The sequence below is a fragment of the Chelonia mydas genome, chromosome 1 (genome assembly GCF_015237465.2).
Source record: "Chelonia mydas isolate rCheMyd1 chromosome 1, rCheMyd1.pri.v2, whole genome shotgun sequence".
Taxonomy (NCBI): Eukaryota; Metazoa; Chordata; order Testudines; family Cheloniidae; genus Chelonia; species Chelonia mydas.
In genome coordinates this window covers 8,185,653-8,203,942 of record NC_057849.1, presented here as the reverse complement: position 1 = coordinate 8,203,942, position 18,290 = coordinate 8,185,653, and the positions used below count along the sequence as shown (strand labels likewise).

Sequence of the window (18,290 nt, the reverse complement as noted above, 5' to 3'; positions counted from 1 at the left end):
TGCTGGCTCAACTAGATGTAAACTACCATGTGGGAGTTAACACAGGAACAAACACATTTGAAATACAGGTCATTGTAAATTTTCTTATCTTCAGATACAAAAATGAGACATGCATACAAATAGGATAATCATATTCAGCAAACCATAGCTTTTCCACTAACACCTCACATGACATAGTTTGTACAAGATTTGTGGCAACTATATAACAGTGGTGAATATGGGGGTTCCAGGGTGTTGCTTTGGGGTACAGCGAGTTACAGCAACATATCTATCAAACTGGAGCTCTCTAAGGTCTAATTTTCTGTTTTAATATAAGGCATACATCCATGTCCCAAGCCATGGTTCAGAGTAAAGGAAATTGAATGAGTGATTTTCCAGCTACCCATCACATGTGCAATATGTGACCCCCTGAAAATGTCCCTCTCACTTTCATTGTTCAGCAAGTGTCTCCTGCACTTTCTGTTTGTCAGACCTCAGCCTCACACACATTTCTGGATAAACAGACAAGGAAGGAATTTGTGCCTTGGGGAAGTTTTTAACCTAAACTAGTAGAAATAAGCTTTGGGGGTCTTTCATGCAGGTCCCCACATCTGTACCCCAGAATTCAGAGTGGGAAGGGAACCCTAACAAGGGCCCAGCACCATGTCACCAGGCAGCTTTGCATGGAGCTTAGTTTGAGAGCCAGAGCACCAGGAGAAAACTTGAGGTCCCTTTATGAGTAAAGGGCTGGAGCAGCCTATCCCAGATCTCTTGGGTCCTCACCCAGTAGATGATGGGGTTTAGCATGGTGGGCAGCAGGAGGTACCTGTTGGCCATGAGAATGTGGAAATGCAGGGCCACATTGTGCCCAAACCAGTGGATGGGGAAGGAGAAGAGAGCTGGGATGTAAGAGTTTAAGATGACACAGAGGTGGGAGCCACAGGTCCCAAAACTCTTGAGCCAGGCTTCCTTTGTGGGAAGGCTTAAGATGGCCCTGAGGATCTGGGTATAGGACACAGCAATAAAAAGCACATCCAGACAGATCACCAAGAATGCCACAGAGAGGCTATAGTAACTACTATGTGGATGTCAGCACAGGCCAGCTTCACCACAGAGATGTGCTCACAGTATGTGTGGGCAATGATGATGGTTCTGCAATATGGCCACCTCCTCACCAGGAAGGGAGTGGGCAATAGGAGCATGGAGCAGCGAAGCACCACGGCCAGGCCAATTTTGGCCACCATGGGGTTTGTCAGGGTAGTACAATGTCTCAGGGGATCGCAGATGTCCACATAGCGATCAAAAGCCAGGGCCACAAGGATCCGAGACTCCATCGTAGAGAAGCTGAGAATGAAGTACAGCTGCATGAGGCATGCACTGAATTTGATCTCCCTGGAATTGAACCAGAATATGCTCAAAATTTTGCGTAGGATAGACGTAAAAAGGACTAGGTCGGTGATGACCAGCATGCAGAGGAAATAATACATGGGCCCATGGAGGCTCGGCTCCCTCTTCACGATGAACAGGATGGCGAAGTTCCCCAAGATGGCTATGGCGTATATGGTGCAGAAGGGGATGGAGATTCAGATATGGGCTGAGTCCAGGCCAGGAATGCCCGGCAGGATGGAGGTGGAGGGCTTCGTGAAATTGGTTCAGTTGGAATCTGACATGGAGTAAGAGAGAAGGTGTCCTATCCTGAGGCACAGTGGTGTCTCCTGAATGTACTGTACATTCCCTGACTTCCTTTATGTGCCCAGGGTTTAGGGTGATGGTCGCAGGACAAATACCATATTCACCCTCCCAACAAAGGACACCTGGCTCAAGATTTTTGGGACCTGCAGCTCCCACCTCTGTGTCATCTTAGCCTTTTACATCCCTCATCTCTTCACCGCCCTCACGCAATGGTTTGGGCATAATGTGGCCCTGCATTTCCATGTTCTCATGGACAATGTGTATCTCCTGGTGCCCCCCACGCTATACCCCATCATCTATGGGATGAAGACCCAACAGATCTGGGATAGGTTGCTCCAGCTCTTTACTCAGAAAGGGACCTAGAGTTTTCTCCTGATTCTCTGGCTCTCAGACCACGCTCCATGCAGAGCTGGCTGGTGATATGGTGCTGGGCCCTTTTCCCTGAATCACTGACTGGCCAGTCAAAGAGACTGTCAAGGTTCCTTCCCCACTCTGAACTCTAGGGTACAGATGTGGGGACCTGCATGAAAACCCCCTAAGCTTATTTTTACCAGCTTAGGTTAAAACTTCCCCAAGGTACAAACTATTTTCCTTTTTCCCTTGGACTTTATTGCTGCCACCACCAAACGTCTAACAGCTATATAACTGGGAAAGAGCCTGCTTGGAAACGTCTTTCCCCCCAGAATCCTCCCCAAACCATACACCCGCTTTCCTGGGGAAGGCTTGATAAAAATCCTCACCAATTTGCATAGGTGAACACAGACCCAAACCCTTGGATCTTAAGAACAATGAAAAAGCAATCAGGTTCTTAAAAGAAGAATTTTAATTGAAGAAAAAGTAAAAGAATCACCTCTGTAAAATCAGGATGGTAAATACCTTACAGGGTAATCAGATTCAAAACATAGAGAATCCCTCTAGGCAAAACCTTAAGTTACAAAAAAGACACACAGACAGGGATAGTCATTCTATTCAGCACAGTTCTTTTCTCAGCCATTTAAAGAAATCATAATCTAACACATACCTAGCTCGATTACTTATTAAAAGTTCTAAGACGCCATGCCTGCTCTATCCCCGGCAAAAGCAGCAGACAGACAGACACAGACCCTTTGTTTCTCTCCTTTCTCCCAGCTTTTGAAAGTATCTTGTCTCCTCATTGGTCATTTTGGTCAGGTGCCAGCGAGGTTACCTTTAGCTTCTTAACCCTTTACAGGTGAGAGGATTTTTCCTCTGGCCAGGAGGGATTTTAAAGGGGTTTACCCTTCCTTTTATATTTATGACAGATGTAATTATGGTATGTTTTGTACAAAGTATGTCCTGTGAGGTATCATTCTAAAAGTCTTAATCTGCTAAACACTGATATCTCCTTTGGTCGTATGTGAAGTTATGAAATCGTGCTATGTGAGAGTTACTAAAGTGTGATGTGAGACTGGAAACACCCAAAATCAGCCAATCAGTGGAGTAGCCAGTGGATGTCGGTGGAGTAGCCAGACACTGTTAATTGCTGTCATCAACACCCATCCAAGGAAGAATCCACTAGCACAGGAACTCTGCATAAGGAAGCTTCCTCTGAGGGAGTACAGAGAAAATGGAGAATGATTGGCCAATGGGGGTGGACCCCCCATGTCACATACGTAGACTTTCCAGCAAGCTGGAAGAAACTATAAAGGATGGGGAGTGAAATCATCTCTTGTCTTCACTTCCCCACAACTCAACACCAGCAAGAATTTCAGGAGGACCAAGGACTTTGAATGGGAGAGGGGACCCCAGGCTGCAAAGCAGATACAGCCTGTGCCTCAAGAATCTGTAAGCCTGCTTGTATCATCAGTCAGGGAGAGATAGAATCATAGAATCATAGAATATCAGGGTTGGAAGGGACCCCAGAAGGTCATCTAGTCCAACCCCCTGCTCAAAGCAGGACCAAGTCCCAGTTAAATCATCCCAGCCAGGGCTTTGTCAAGCCTGACCTTAAAAACCTCTAAGGAAGGAGATTCTACCACCTCCCTAGGTAACGCATTCCAGTGTTTCACCACCCTCTTAGTGAAAAAGTTTTTCCTAATATCCAATCTAAACCTCCCCCATTGCAACTTGAGACCATTACTCCTCGTTCTGTCATCTGCTACCATTGAGAACAGTCTAGAGCCATCCTCTTTGGAACCCCCTTTCAGGTAGTTGAAAGCAGCTATCAAATCCCCCCTCATTCTTCTCTTCTGCAGACTAAACAATCCCAGCTCCCTCAGCCTCTCTTCATAAGTCATGTGCTCTAGACCCCTAATCATTTTTGTTGCCCTTCGCTGGACTCTTTCCAATTTATCCACATCCTTCTTGTAGTGTGGGGCCCAAAACTGGACACAGTACTCCAGATGAGGCCTCACCAGTGTCGAATAGAGGGGAACGATCACGTCCCTCGATCTGCTCGCTATGCCCCTACTTATACATCCCAAAATGCCATTGGCCTTCTTGGCAACAAGGGCACACTGCTGACTCATATCCAGCTTCTCGTCCACTGTCACCCCTAGGTCCTTTTCCGCAGAACTGCTGCCTAGCCATTCGGTCCCTAGTCTGTAGCGGTGCATTGGGTTCTTCCGTCCTAAGTGCAGGACCCTGCACTTATCCTTATTGAACCTCATCAGATTTCTTTTGGCCCAATCCTCCAATTTGTCTAGGTCCTTCTGTATCCTATCCCTCCCCTCCAGCGTATCTACCACTCCTCCCAGTTTAGTATCATCCGCAAATTTGCTGAGAGTGCAATCCACACCATCCTCCAGATCATTTATGAAGATATTGAACAAAACCGGCCCCAGGACCGACCCCTGGGGCACTCCACTTGACACCGGCTGCCAACTAGACATGGAGCCATTGATCACTACCCGTTGAGCCCGACAATCTAGCCAGCTTTCTACCCACCTTATAGTGCATTCATCCAGCCCATACTTCCTTAACTTGCTGACAAGAATGCTGTGGGAGACCGTGTCAAAAGCTTTGCTAAAGTCAAGAAACAATACATCCACTGCTTTCCCTTCATCCACAGAACCAGTAATCTCATCATAAAAGGCGATTAGATTAGTCAGGCATGACCTTCCCTTGGTGAATCCATGCTGACTGTTCCTGATCACTTTCCTCTCCTCTAAGTGCTTCAGGATTGATTCTTTGAGGACCTGCTCCATGATTTTTCCAGGGACTGAGGTGAGGCTGACTGGCCTGTAGTTCCCAGGATCCTCCTTCTTCCCTTTTTTAAAGATGGGCACTACATTAGCCTTTTTCCAGTCATCCGGGACTTCCCCCGTTCGCCACGAGTTTTCAAAGATAATGGCCAAGGGCTCTGCAATCACAGCCGCCAATTCCTTCAGCACTCTCGGATGCAATTCGTCCGGCCCCATGGACTTGTGCACGTCCAGCTTTTCTAAATAGTCCCTAACCACCTCTATCTCTACAGAGGGCTGGCCATCTCTTCCCCATTTTGTGATGCCCAGCGCAGCAGTCTGGGAGCTGACCTTGTTAGTGAAGACAGAGGCAAAAAAAGCATTGAGTACATTAGCTTTTTCCACATCCTCTGTCACTAGGTTGCCTCCCTCATTCAGTAAGGGGCCCACACTTTCCTTGGCTTTCTTCTTGTTGCCAACATACCTGAAGAAACCCTTCTTGTTACTCTTGACATCTCTTGCTAGCTGCAGCTCCAGGTGCGATTTGGCCCTCCTGATATCTTTCCTACATGCCCGAGCAATATTTTTATACTCTTCCCTGGTCATATGTCCAACCTTCCACTTCTTGTAAGCTTCTTTTTTATGTTTAAGATCCGCTAGGATTTCACCATTAAGCCAAGCTGGTCGCCTACCATATTTACTATTCTTTCGACTCATCGGGATGGTTTGTCCCTGTAACCTCAACAGGGATTCCTTGAAATACAGCCAGCTCTCCTGGACTCCCTTCCCCTTCATGTTAGTCCCCCAGGGGATCCTGGCCATCTGTTCCCTGAGGGAGTCGAAGTCTGCTTTCCTGAAGTCCAGGGTCCGTATCCTGCTGCTTACCTTCCTTCCCTGCGTCAGGATCCTGAACTCAACCAACTCATGGTCACTGCCTCCCAGATTCCCATCCACTTTTGCTTCCCCCACTAATTCTACCTGGTTTGTGAGCAGCAGGTCAAGAAAAGCGCCCCCCCTAGTTGGCTCCCCTAGCACTTGCACCAGGAAATTGTCCCCTACGCTTTCCAAAAACTTCCTGGATTGTCTATGCACCGCTGTATTGCTCTCCCAGCAGATATCAGGAAAATTAAAGTCACCCATGAGAATCAGGGCATGCGATCTAGTAGCTTCCGTGAGTTGCCGGAAGAAAGCCTCATCCACCTCATCCCCCTGGTCCGGTGGTCTATAGCAGACTCCCACCACAACATCACTCTTGTTGCACACACTTCTAAACTTAATCCAGAGACACTCAGGTTTTTCCACAGTTTCGTACCGGAGCTCTGAGCAGTCATACTGCTCCCTTACATACAGTGCTACTCCCCCACCTTTTCTGCCCTGCCTGTCCTTCCTAAACAGTTTATAACCATCCATGACTGTACTCCAGTCATGTGAGTTATCCCACCAAGTCTCTGTTACTCCAATCACGTCATAGTTCCTTGACATCACCAGGACCTCCAGTTCTCCCTGCTTGTTTCCAAGGCTTTGTGCATTTGTATATAAGCACTTGAGATAACCTGTTGATCGCCCCTCATTCCCAGTATGAGGCAGGAGCCCTCCCCTCACAGACATTCCTGCCTGTGCTTCCTCCCGGAATCCCGCTTTCCCACTTACCTCAGGGCTTTGGTCTCCGTCCCCCGGTGAACCTAGTTTAAAGCCCTCCTCACTAGGTTAGCCAGCCTGCTGGCAAAGATGCTCTTCCCTCTCTTCGTAAGATGGAGCCCGTCTCTGCCCAGCACTCCTCCTTCATGGAACACCATCCCATGGTCAAAGAATCCAAAGCCTTCTCTCCGACACCACCTGCGTAGCCATTCGTTGACTTCCACGATTCGACGGTCCCTACCCAGGCCTTTTCCTTCCACGGGGAGGATGGACGAGAACACCACTTGCGCCTCCAACTCCTTTATCCTTCTTCCCAGAGCCACGTAGTCCGCAGTGATCCGCTCAAGGTCATTCTTGGCAGTATCATTGGTGCCCACGTGGAGAAGCAGGAAGGGGTAGCGATCCGAGGGCTTGATGAGTCTCGGCAGTCTCTCCGTCACATCGCGAATCTTAGCCCCCGGCAAGCAGCAGACTTCTCGGTTTTCCCGGTCAGGGCGGCAGATAGATGACTCAGTCCCCCGGAGGAGAGAGTCCCCGACCACCACCACCCGCCTTCTCCTCTTGGGAGTGGTGGTCGTGGAACCGCCAACCTCAGGACATCGCATCTCATGCCTTCCAACCAGCGGAGTCTCCTTCTGCTTTCTCCCCCCAGACATATCATCTGGTCCACTCTCCGCAATGGTACCTGTGGAGAGAACATGAAAGCGGTTAGTTACCTGTGTCTGTGTTACTGGAACCCGGACATTCCGCTTACCTCTTCTGGAGGTCACATGTTGCCAAGCTTCTTCACTGGCCTCTTGGCTCCTCTGTGCAACCTGCACTATATCTTTAGAGCTTTGTGCCCCTAGAAGCCTACCCTGAGTTTTGTCCAGAAAATCCTCAGTCTCTCGTATACAACGCAGGGTCGTTACCTGTTGCTCCAGACCTTCAATCTTCTCTTCCAATATGGAGACCAGCTTGCACTTTGTACAGACAAAGTCGCTTCTGTCCTGCGGAAGAAAGACAAACATGGCACATCCAGTGCAGGTCACAACAGCTGAACCCCCCCCTTCCATATCACCTACCTACTATGAGCTTCCTCAGAGACGTTGGCAAGATGTAAGCCTCACTGGGCTCACTCCAGGCGAACTCCCAGGCAAACTCCTGCTATTCTGATTCAACTCCTACCTAGTGTGCTCAAGTCTTAGATTGCATGTTTGTTTGATTTCCTAAATAACCTGCTTTGATCTGTTTTCTATCACTTATAATTATGTAACACCTATCCGTCTGTAGTTAATAAACCTGATTTATGTTTTATCTTAACCAGTGTGTTTTTGAGTGAAGTGTTTGGGAATCTTAGCTCTGTTAACAAAGGCTGGTGCATATCTTCCCCCATCAAGGGCGGAGCAAACTAATTAACGAGTTCACGCTGTACACATCTCTCTGCAGTGCAAGACGGTCTAATCCTGGGTTTATGCTCCAGTAGGGTTGCCAGGCTGGGGAGCTGGGAGATTGTCTGGTTCCTCCATTGTTGGTCTATGAGTGGCTTTGGTAAAGCACTCAGGTAACTCAGTTGAGTATGTGGCACCACCTTCTGTTGTGTTGGGTGATAACAGGGCCCAGAGGGGATGGCTGTGTGTCACCATGAGAGCAGTGGGAGAGGCCAACCCAGCTGAATGGTTTGGGGGCACAGCAGTTCCAACAGCTTCCAGGCACTACCCCAAAACAACACCCTGGCACCGCCATTTTCACCATTGTTATATAGTTGCCACAAATCTTGTACAAACTCTGTCATGTGAGGTGTCAGTAGAAAAGCTATGATTTGCTGAATATGATTATCCTATTTGTATGCATGTCTCATTTTTGTATCTGAAGATAAGAATATTTACAATGTACCTGTATTTCAAATGTGTTTGTTCCTGTGGTAACTCCCACATGGCAGCTTACATCTAGTTGAGCCAGCACATTATGAAAGGATGATTCAAGTTGATGGCCCATCAATGTGCACATAATGGGGCATGGAAGAAGCTTCTCCCCACCTGATGGACTTTCCTGTAGATGTTGTAGCCAGAATATGGGTAATGGCCCCTGCTATGGCTCACTGAAGCACACAAGGGCATGTGACCTGCTCACCGGACTCCATCTTGTGCTTGTACTTTCCCACTAACTGTGCATCTGGCAGAAGCTATAAAAGGGGAAAGTGACATCATCACTTGGCCTCACTCCCCGCACAACTCAACACCTCAAAACACAGCTAGAGGAAAAATATTTTAACTAGGGAGCTGGTCCCAAGCTGGAAAGGAGAAATCCTGGCATGTGTATAGAAGATTGGTGAATGGTTTTTACCATCAGGGTGAGACACTGCTTGATTCAAACCCTGTCTAGTTTCTAGAACTCAGATTGGGATTTTCCTTTATTTCTTTGGTAATCTACTTTCATCTGTACACTTATTAGTTAAAATCACTTAAAATCTGTCTTTCTATAGTTAATAAATTGGTTTCATGTTTTTTACCTAAAACAGTGTGTTTGAAATGCAAAAGGGAAATCTGCTCAGGAAGAGGGGCTGGTGCATTGTCCTCTCCACACTGAGACTGGGCAGACTCAGTAATAAACTTACACCGGTCAGGCTTCTGACCAAGGCCAGATGGTACAGCTCTGGGGTCCTAAGATGGGGAGCTGGGGGGAATTAGCTGTAGCCTCTCTATTGTTGGTTCATGAATGGCTGGCGAAAGCATTCATGTAACTCAGCTGGGTGTGTCCCTGCCTGTGAATGTTTGTGTGAGTGCAGGACTTGGAGGGGTCTGCAGCTTGTCACATAATCACAGTGTGAGAGGAGACTCAGATTAGTGGGCCAGAGGGCTCAGTGGTACCCCAGTTCTGTGTTGCACTCTGGGGAAGTCTGGCACAGTGAGTAGGGTGAAATACACAACTTGTTTTCTGAGTGAGATTTGCACTTCATACACTGGTGTAAAGATTTTAAGTGAGATTTTAAGTGTGGTGGCTGGAGATCAGTCAAAGAGGTGACCAGTTTGTTATTTTCTGTTTGCTTATTTTGGGAAATGGAAGTAGGAACAGAAAAACAGCAAGATAAATGAAAACAGCGAAAGATTGTGAAATTGGACCTATTCAGATTGCAGGCAGTAGAAAAAGAACATAGGAGAATTTTTGCAGCTAAAGCCAACAGAGGCTGCCAGAGAGGAGGCTGAACACAGAATGGATATGGAACTAAAACAACAAGAAAGTGAGAAGAAAGAGAGAGAGAGAGCAGAATTACCAATTGGACTTGCTGGAAAAGCAGAACCAGAACCCTTCCACTCCACTGATTCCCACCTCTCCAAAAATCCTCAAATGGGAACAGCTGTGTCCTGCATACAACGAGGCAGCTGACGTTGCTGAATACCTTTGAGAGTCTGTGTGTAATTCATAAGATTCCTGATGCCCAGAAGATGCCCACTTTAGTTGCTAATTTAACTGGTAAAGCTCTGGATATAGTCAATAAAATGCCAACTGATGATGCTTTAGATTATTGTAAACTCAAAGAAATGGTTTTGAAACAATTTCAGATTTCCCCCTGAAAGATATAGTATGAAATTTAGGAATCTTAAGGGGGTGCTGGTGTGTAACATGGAATATGTTTAAAAAATGAAAGATTTGATGGGAAAGTGGGTAAGGGGCACAGCTGTTACAAGATTTGAAGGAATGTTTGACCTAGCTGGTTGGTTAGGAGCACTTCTTAAACATATGTAAAGATGATGTGAAACAGTGTCTATGGGACAAAAAGGTGAAAACTGTGGATGAGATGGCTTCTCTAGCTGATGACTTTGAGCAGACACAAGCATCTATTGTGAATAAACTACAGATAGAGGGGTTTACACTTGGTGGGAAGCATGGTCCCATTTTATGCCATTCTTCTAATCCCCAACCCGAATCTCCTGTAAAAACAGAAAAGTCTAAGAGGTGCTATCATTGTAATTCCACTGATCACCTGAGGAATAAATGCCCTGTGCTCAGACGAAGCAGGATGCAGGTAGCCTATGTGAATGCTTCGATTCTGAGCACAGAAGCCCCTCAGGCACCTGTCACTTATCATACTAGGTTTGTAAAATTCGCCTCTGCACAACTAGGCATGAAGCACTGAATGGCAGGGAACATCGTGGGTGGGAAGATACAGGGGCAGAAATTTTGGTGGTTAGGAGAGGTATACTGCAACAAGGAGATGTACTGACAGGACAGATGGCAGAGCTTTTATTATTTGGCGGTTACAAAATCCTTGTGCCTTTGGCTAAAGTGCACACAGAAACCGAGGTTTTGGAAGCTGTATTATCAGTGTGGGTAGTAGACGAAACCCCTATTGATAGGCTAATTGGCTATGATTTCTTCTATGTAGCTCAGGCTGTTAAAGTGTCCGCACGCAGCAAGAAGGAGCGTTCTGTTGGAACTTCAGAGGAAAAGGGGAAAGCCCCAGGAACTGCTGAAAGAAACAGAGAGAGTTTCCTTGATTCCTCTGCAGGAGGAGGAAGCTGCATGTTTCCAGGGGTGGGGGTGGTTGAGTCCAGCTCCTGCTCTTCAGCTGAAGGTAGCACTGCCTCAGGGAGAAAAATGTCCATGTTGCAGCTAAACACGGGATAAACCCAGTCCTAGGCAGCATAGGGAGAGGTGTTCCAGAGGGGAGCCTAGAGGAGGGTGATAGAATCATAGAAACCACTACAGAGGTGGGTGTGGGTTCCTTTAACACTGCAGCAGGAGGCAACACCACCCCAGGAAGAAAGGGGGGTGTGGAGCCTGCCACTGAGACAACTGTCCAGGCTGCTAGCTGAGAGTCCTTCACGGCTGAGCAGGGGATACTTCCCACTCTAGAGAGCATAGGGGTATGTGTCCTAGAGGGGCTCAGAGGAGGAAACGGGGGGAGGAATAGTGGGAGACTGTCTCCTCACTGATCACATGGGGGAGGATGCTCAGGACAGAATGGATGATTCAGCATTTGTGCTCCCAGGCACCCAAGCTGTGGCTCCGGCTTCAAGAGGGAACTGTGTATGTCACCTGCCGGAGGGGAGCAGTCACACAACCGACCTCTCGGGGATAGAGAGAGGGGTGACGCAGGGTATTCCATACCAGGTCATGATTTTTCAGGACTTTGTTCCTGACGTGCTTGTGAGAACTAACTCTGTCTCTTGAAGACAGGATGTAGGTCCAACTGAATCAATGGAAATGCTAATGACCCAACTGACAGAGGGGAGGAGGAAATTCCCAGGGTTGGGAAGACACAGAAAGCAGCTGTGAAAAGACACACCTCTTAGCCCAGACAGCACAGATCACAACCTTCTAGTAAAGGGGGAGGGAAGGTCCCAGTGCTGCAGTGGGGATCACAGGGAAAGCCCAAGGTTGGGGGGTGGATTATTTCCATGAGCATAACCCTGGGGTTTGAAAGCAGCTCTTCAGAGGGCTAGAAAACATGTAAATCCCTCTTACTTCCTTAACTCATCAGACCCTGGCATACCAGGACCCCAAAGATCGCCTTAGACTGAGATCTCTACTGAACGGGGCTGATGTTATTGATGGGAACTGTGACCACAGAGATCATTGTTTGGTCCTATAGTGGCACCAAACCTTGTGCAAAGAAGGTTGAGTAAGGGGTCTATGAAAAGGTTGTAATTTGCTGGTTATGATTATGCTGTCTGTATGTGTGTATCGTTTTTGTATTTGAAGTTATGAATATTGACTATGTACATGTATCTCAATTTGTTTGATTCTAAGTAGCATCAGTGAAGCATTTGGTAAGCTTCTCGAGAAAGGACGATTCTGAGTAAGTGCCCAGTGAAGAAACACTTAACTGACAATAGACCTTGGGAGACTCCCATCCACATCTGAGGAGCCTTCCTGGGAACGTTCAAGATAGCACAAGATAGCCTGGAAAAAGGCTAATATAGTGCCCATCCTTAAAAAGGGAAGAAGGAGGATCCTGGGAACTACAGCCTCACCTCTGTCCCTGGAAAAATCATGGAGCAGGTCCTCAAGGAATCAATTCTGAAACACTTAGAGGAGAGGAAAGTGATCAGAAACAGTCAGCATGGATTCACCAAGGGCAAGTCATGCCTGACTAATCTAATTGCCTTCTATGATGAGATAATTGGTTCTGTGGATGAAGGGAAAGCAGTGGATGTGTTGTTCCTTGACTTTAGCAAAGCTTTTGACACTGTCTCCCACAGTATTCTTGTCAGCAAGTTAAAGAAGTATGAGTTGGATGAATGGACTATAAGGTGGATAGAAAGCTGGCTAGATTGTCGGGCTCAACAGGTAGTGATCAATGGCTCCATGTCTAGTTGGCAGGCGGTATAAAGTGGAGTGCCCCAAGGGTCGGTCCTGGGGCCGGTTTTGTTCAATATCTTCATAAATGATCTGGAGGATGATGTGGATTGCACCCTCAGCAATTTTGGAGAGGTAGATATGCTGGAGGGTAGGGATAGGATACAGAGGGACCTAGACAAATTGGAGGATTGGGGCAAAAGAAATCTGATGAGGTTCAACAAGGACAAGTGCAGAGTCCTGCACTTAGGACGGAAGAATCCCATGCACCGCTACAGACTAGGGACCGAATGGCTAGGCAGAAGTTCTGCAGAAAAGGACCTAGGGGTTACAGTGGACGAGAAGCTGGATATGAGTCAACAGTGTGCCCTTGTTGCCAAGAAGGCCAATGGCATTTTGGGATGTATAAGTAGGGGCATTGCCAGCAGATCGAGGGACGTGATCGTTCCCTTCTATTCGACACTGGTGAGGCGTCATCTGGAGTACTGTGTCCAGTTTTGGGCCCCACACTACAAGAAGGATGTGGAAAAATTGGAAAGAGTCCAGTGGAGGGCAACAAAAATGATTAGGAGACTGGAACACATGAGTTATGAGGAGAGGCCGAGAAACTGGGGATGTTTAGTCTGCGGAAGAGAAGAATGAGGGGGGATTTGATAGCTGCTTTCAACTACCTGAAAGGGGGTTCCAAAGAGGATGGATCTAAACTGTTCTCAGTGGTAGCAGATGACAGAACAAGGAGTAATGGTCTCAAGTTGCAGTGGGGGAGATTTAGGTTGGATATTAGGAAAAACTTTTTCACTAGGAGAGTGGTGAAACACTGGAATGGGTTACCTAGGTAGGTGGTGGAATCTCCTTCCTTAGAAGTTTTTAAGGTCAGGCTTGACAAAGCCCTGGCTTGGATGATTTAATTGGGGATCGGTCCTGCTTTGAGCAGGGGGTTGGACTAGATGACCTCCTGAGGTCCCTTCAAACCTGATATTCTATGATTCTATGAATGGCTGCCGTCTGGAAACTGAGTCATGCATGGACATGTGACTTGCCCATATGACTCCAAACTCCATCTTGCTGCTGTGATTTTCCACAGTAAGAACAAAGGGGTATCCTTCCACATGGCAGAGGATATAAAATGCCCTGGAATCCCTTCCATTTTGTCTTCAATCCTGCTTCTGACCTCTGGAGGAACTGTGCTTGAAACTGAAGCTCTGAACAAAGCACTGAACAACCCATCCAGGAAGGGATGTTTGTACTCCAGAGACTTGATTGCTTTCAATCAGCCGTAATCCCATCAATCATGAAACAAGCCTGAATTAAGAACTTTGCAATTGTTCTATGTATTTGATTCCATTTAACTAATTTTAACTCTTATCTAAATTGCTTTCATTTTATAAATAAACCTTTATATTTTAAATTCTAAAGGATTGACAACAGCATGATTTGTGGGTAAGATCTAACTTGTATATTGACCTGGGTCTGGGGCTTGGTCCTTTGGGATCGGGAGAACCTTTTTCCTTTTACTGGGGTATTGGTTTTCATAACCATTCATCCCCATAAGGAGTGGTGCTGGTGGTGATACAAGGGAACTGGAGTATCTGAATAAATTGCTTCTGGTTAGCCAGTGGGGTAAAACCAAAGTCCTCTCTGTTTGCCTGGTTTGGCGTGCCTTAAATATAAAGAACCCCCAGCCTTGGGCTGTGACTGCCCTGCTCTAAGCAGTTTGTCCTGAATTGATACTCTCAGTAGTGTCCCACTAAAGGCTGCCTCATTACAAGGGTATACTAAGGGGAAAGGAAAACCAGTAACTAAACACATGTTAAAGTTCAGGGAGGAGTTGAAAGCTCCCTATTTTCCTTTCCATTTTTCTGTCTAAATTTTTCCTCGCAATCAGTTTTGCTGATAATTTGTGTCCTCTTTGGGGAATTAGCCCCTTTGAAGGGTATCTGTAGATAGCTATTACTGGTTGGGAGCGTTCTCTGCTTGTCCATTTCAATGTAATCAGTTCCATTCTTTTATTTTGTTCTCCTCTATCCTATGCCCCCTTATTTGTCTCTTCTCTACACTAACCAGTCCCAGACTTTTCAGTCTGTCCGCATATGGCAGCTTCCCCCTTTCTCATAGCCTGTCTGGGAAATCCCCTTTCTATCTGCTATATCCTTTATAGCAACTGGGTGACCAAAACTGAGTGCATCTCCAGAGCAGAAAAAAGGAGGAGTACTTGTGGCACCTTAGAGACTAACAAATTTATTTGGGCATAAGCTTTTGTGGGCTAAAACCCACTTCATCAGATGCATGGAGTGGAAAATACAGTAGGCAGGTATATATACACAGGACATGAAAAGATGGGAGTTGCCTTACCAAGTGGAGGGTCAGTGTTAATGAGACAATTCAATTAAAGTGGAAATGGACTATTCTCAACAGTAGAACACCAAGGGAGGAACAATCACTTTTGTAGTGGTAATGAGGCCAATGTAATCAGGGTGGCCAATTTCAAACAGTTGACAAGAAGGCGTGAGTAACAGTAGGGAGAATTAGTATGGGGAAATTAGTTTTTGGAGTGACCCATCCACTCCCAGTCTTTATTCAGGCCTCATTTGATGGTGTCCAGTTTGCAAATTAATTCCAGTTCTGCAGTTTCTCCTTGGAGTCTGTTTTTTAAGTTTTTTTGTTGAAGAATTGCCACTTTTAAGTCTGTTATTGAGTGTCCAGGGAGATTACAGTGTTCTCTGACTGGGTTTTGAATATTATAATTCTTGAGGTCTGATTTGTGTCCATTTATTCTTTTGCGTAGAGACTGTCCGGTTTGGCCAATGTACATGGCAGAGGGGCATTGCTGGCACGTAATGGCATATATCACATTGGTAGATGTGCAGATGAACGAGCCCCTGATAGTGTGGCTGATGTGGTTCAGTCCTATGGTGGTGTCCCTTGAATAGATATGCAGACAGAGTTGGCAACGGGATTTGTTGTGGGGATAGGTTCCTGGGTTAGTGTTTTTGTTGTGTGGTGTGTAGTTGCTGGTGAGTATTTGCTTCAGGCTGGGGGGCTGTCTGTAAGCGAGGACTGGCCTGTATCTATTCAAGGAAAATATTCCCATGGTCGTAGCCATGTGTTGCACATTGTATAATATTTTGAAGGTAAGCGTAAAAAGTTTGCTCGGGGTGCACTGCTGAGACAGAACACTTGGTTTTTGATTTTGAGCAGCCAGATACCAAGGCTATTAGAGGGGCACAATGGGGGCAATTCGAATCAGGAAGTTTTTGCATCAACACTTTGTAAATGAGAAGGAGTAATGTTTGTTGCTATGCTTGGGATTGTAATGCACAATAAAGTCCAGTTTTGGTAGGGTAGGAAGCAGTTGTGATTGGTCAGGCCCAGGGTTCAATGTAACGAAATGATAAAACTGCCTGTGGGTTTGCTGTTGCCATCTGGTACCATAACGTCAACGGAAACAAATAAAGAGTGCTTAATATTCAGATAACTTTGTTTTTATTGCCAAAAAACCCACAACACCATATGCACACACACACAGCTGAGCGTAAGTCCAGCTTTCATTTGAAAAGGTGTCTGCGGAGGTGGAGTGAACGGTAAAATGAGACGTCCCAGAAATCGGAAAGGAATGACTGGGTGGAGTTTGGGGAGGACATGGGAAAGAGTTCTGAATGTGCTGAAGGGGAGGGCGGCACCCATCTCCTCAGTCTGGAGCATCAGGAGGGACTGCAGCATGGTGGTGTCCCACTCCAAAACTTTTATCTGCCTCTCCATTGCATCCCTAGGGTATGCCTCTTTTTCTTTACTTTCCTGCTTCTCGCTGTCCCTCCACTGCCTGAATTCCGTCCTGTCTGCATGAGAGTACAGCTGCACCTCCTGGAACAGATCTTCCTTGCTCCATCTTGGGCACTTTCTATCTGGCAGAGACACTCGGCTGGAGTGGAGGGGGTGCCTCCTTTCAAAGACCTATCTTGTAAAGCATAAGTAACAATAAACAAAAGCATTATTGTTAACTATACGTACAGCATTGAAACGCTACATTAAAGTACACTGCTGGTAACACACCAGTCACTTTCCCGCTGACCCTTGACAAGCACACCAGCCGGCGAACACTGCAAGCATGGTGAGCGTTCCCAGGGGCGGGGGACATTGTGCGTGGGAGAAAAGCAGTGTGAAAGGGGTTGTGGGGCACTTCTCGGGGGACAATACTCTAAAGTTTCCAACCCTTTTCCACAGGAGGGGGTCATTGTGGAAGATATCTTTCTCCTCAGGGTAAGCAAAGGTGCATCTACCACATGCTTGCGGTTTCCGCCCCAGTCCCTATGCTGCTCGCCTGTGTGCTGCTTTGGTCCTTGCCCAAGTAATTGCAGAGTGGTGAGAGAAAGTGTCCCTCAATGGGGGAAGGAACAAAGAAGCTCTGCCAAGGAACCTCCAGCAGAGGATTGCAGAGTACCTGCAGGAAGGTTTCCTAGAGATCTCTGGAGGATTCCAGTGAAATCTCAGTGTGCATCAAAACCCTGTTCTGCCATACTGCCTATTTGCTTGGGGAAATGCCCAGCACACTCAAACACAGCCAGCCTTGTACATTTCTCTGCCCTCAACCCACCTCTGCACTTCACAAAGCAAAACCACTTACTAGGGTCCTCCTCTCCTGCTTCTGGCTCACCTGATTGTGACTGCTGAGACTGGCTGGACACCTCCAGAGCGGAGAACAGCTCCTGACTGGACATAGCACTGGGCAACCCCAGCATGGGCTCCACATCTTCTAATGCCTCCATCTCTGCATCGATGACCTCCTCCTCTGGGTTAGGTCCATTTCCATCAGCTCCAGCCCCACCGACGTATCCACAGGGCTCTGGGTGGTGGAAGTTGGGTCACTGCCAAGGATAGCATCCAACTCCTTACAGAAATGGCAAATCTGGGGTACAGCACAGGAGCGACTGTTTGCCTCCCTTGCCTGCCGGTACGCGCGCCTCAGCTCCTTCACATTTGCTCTGCACTTCAGCTTGTCCCAATCATAGCCCTTTTCCCACAAGCTGCAACAAATCTTCCCCTAGGTATCGAAATTCCTACAGCTGGAGCGCAGCTGGAACTGCACAGCCTCTTCTCCCCAAATACTGAGCAGATCCAGCAGCTCCACAGTGGTCCAAGTGGAAGACCATTTGTGGCATGGATCCACGATGGCCACCTGGGAAGATGTGATGTGAACACTCCACACCGAGCAAACAGGAAGGGAAATTTCAAAATTCCTGGGCATTTAAAGGGGGAGGATTGGAAAGTATTTACCTGGATGCAGGGCAGCAGAGTTGAAACTCCTGACCAGAATGGTTAGGATGGGCATTGTGGGATGCCTTCCAGAGGCCAGTTACAGCGATGAAATCAAGGACGGTGTCTACACTGGCACTTCAGTGACAAAATTTTTGCTTAAAAAGCCTTACAACTCTCGTTAAGGTGCCTTTATTACGTCACTGAAACTGAGGAGTTGTCGTCAAAAGTGGCTTTGTAGTGTTTACACCTCCACAATTTCTTCGCCAAAGGCCGCAAGCACGTAGCTGTGATGAAGCTGGCCTGTGC

The 18,290-nt window shown here is 47.0% G+C and overlaps 1 pseudogene; it reads right to left on the bottom strand.

Annotated features, from left to right (window-relative positions):
• Positions 1–669: 669 nt before the first annotated feature.
• Positions 670–17,494, bottom strand: LOC102938866 (annotated as a pseudogene).
• Positions 17,495–18,290: the final 796 nt, after the last annotated feature.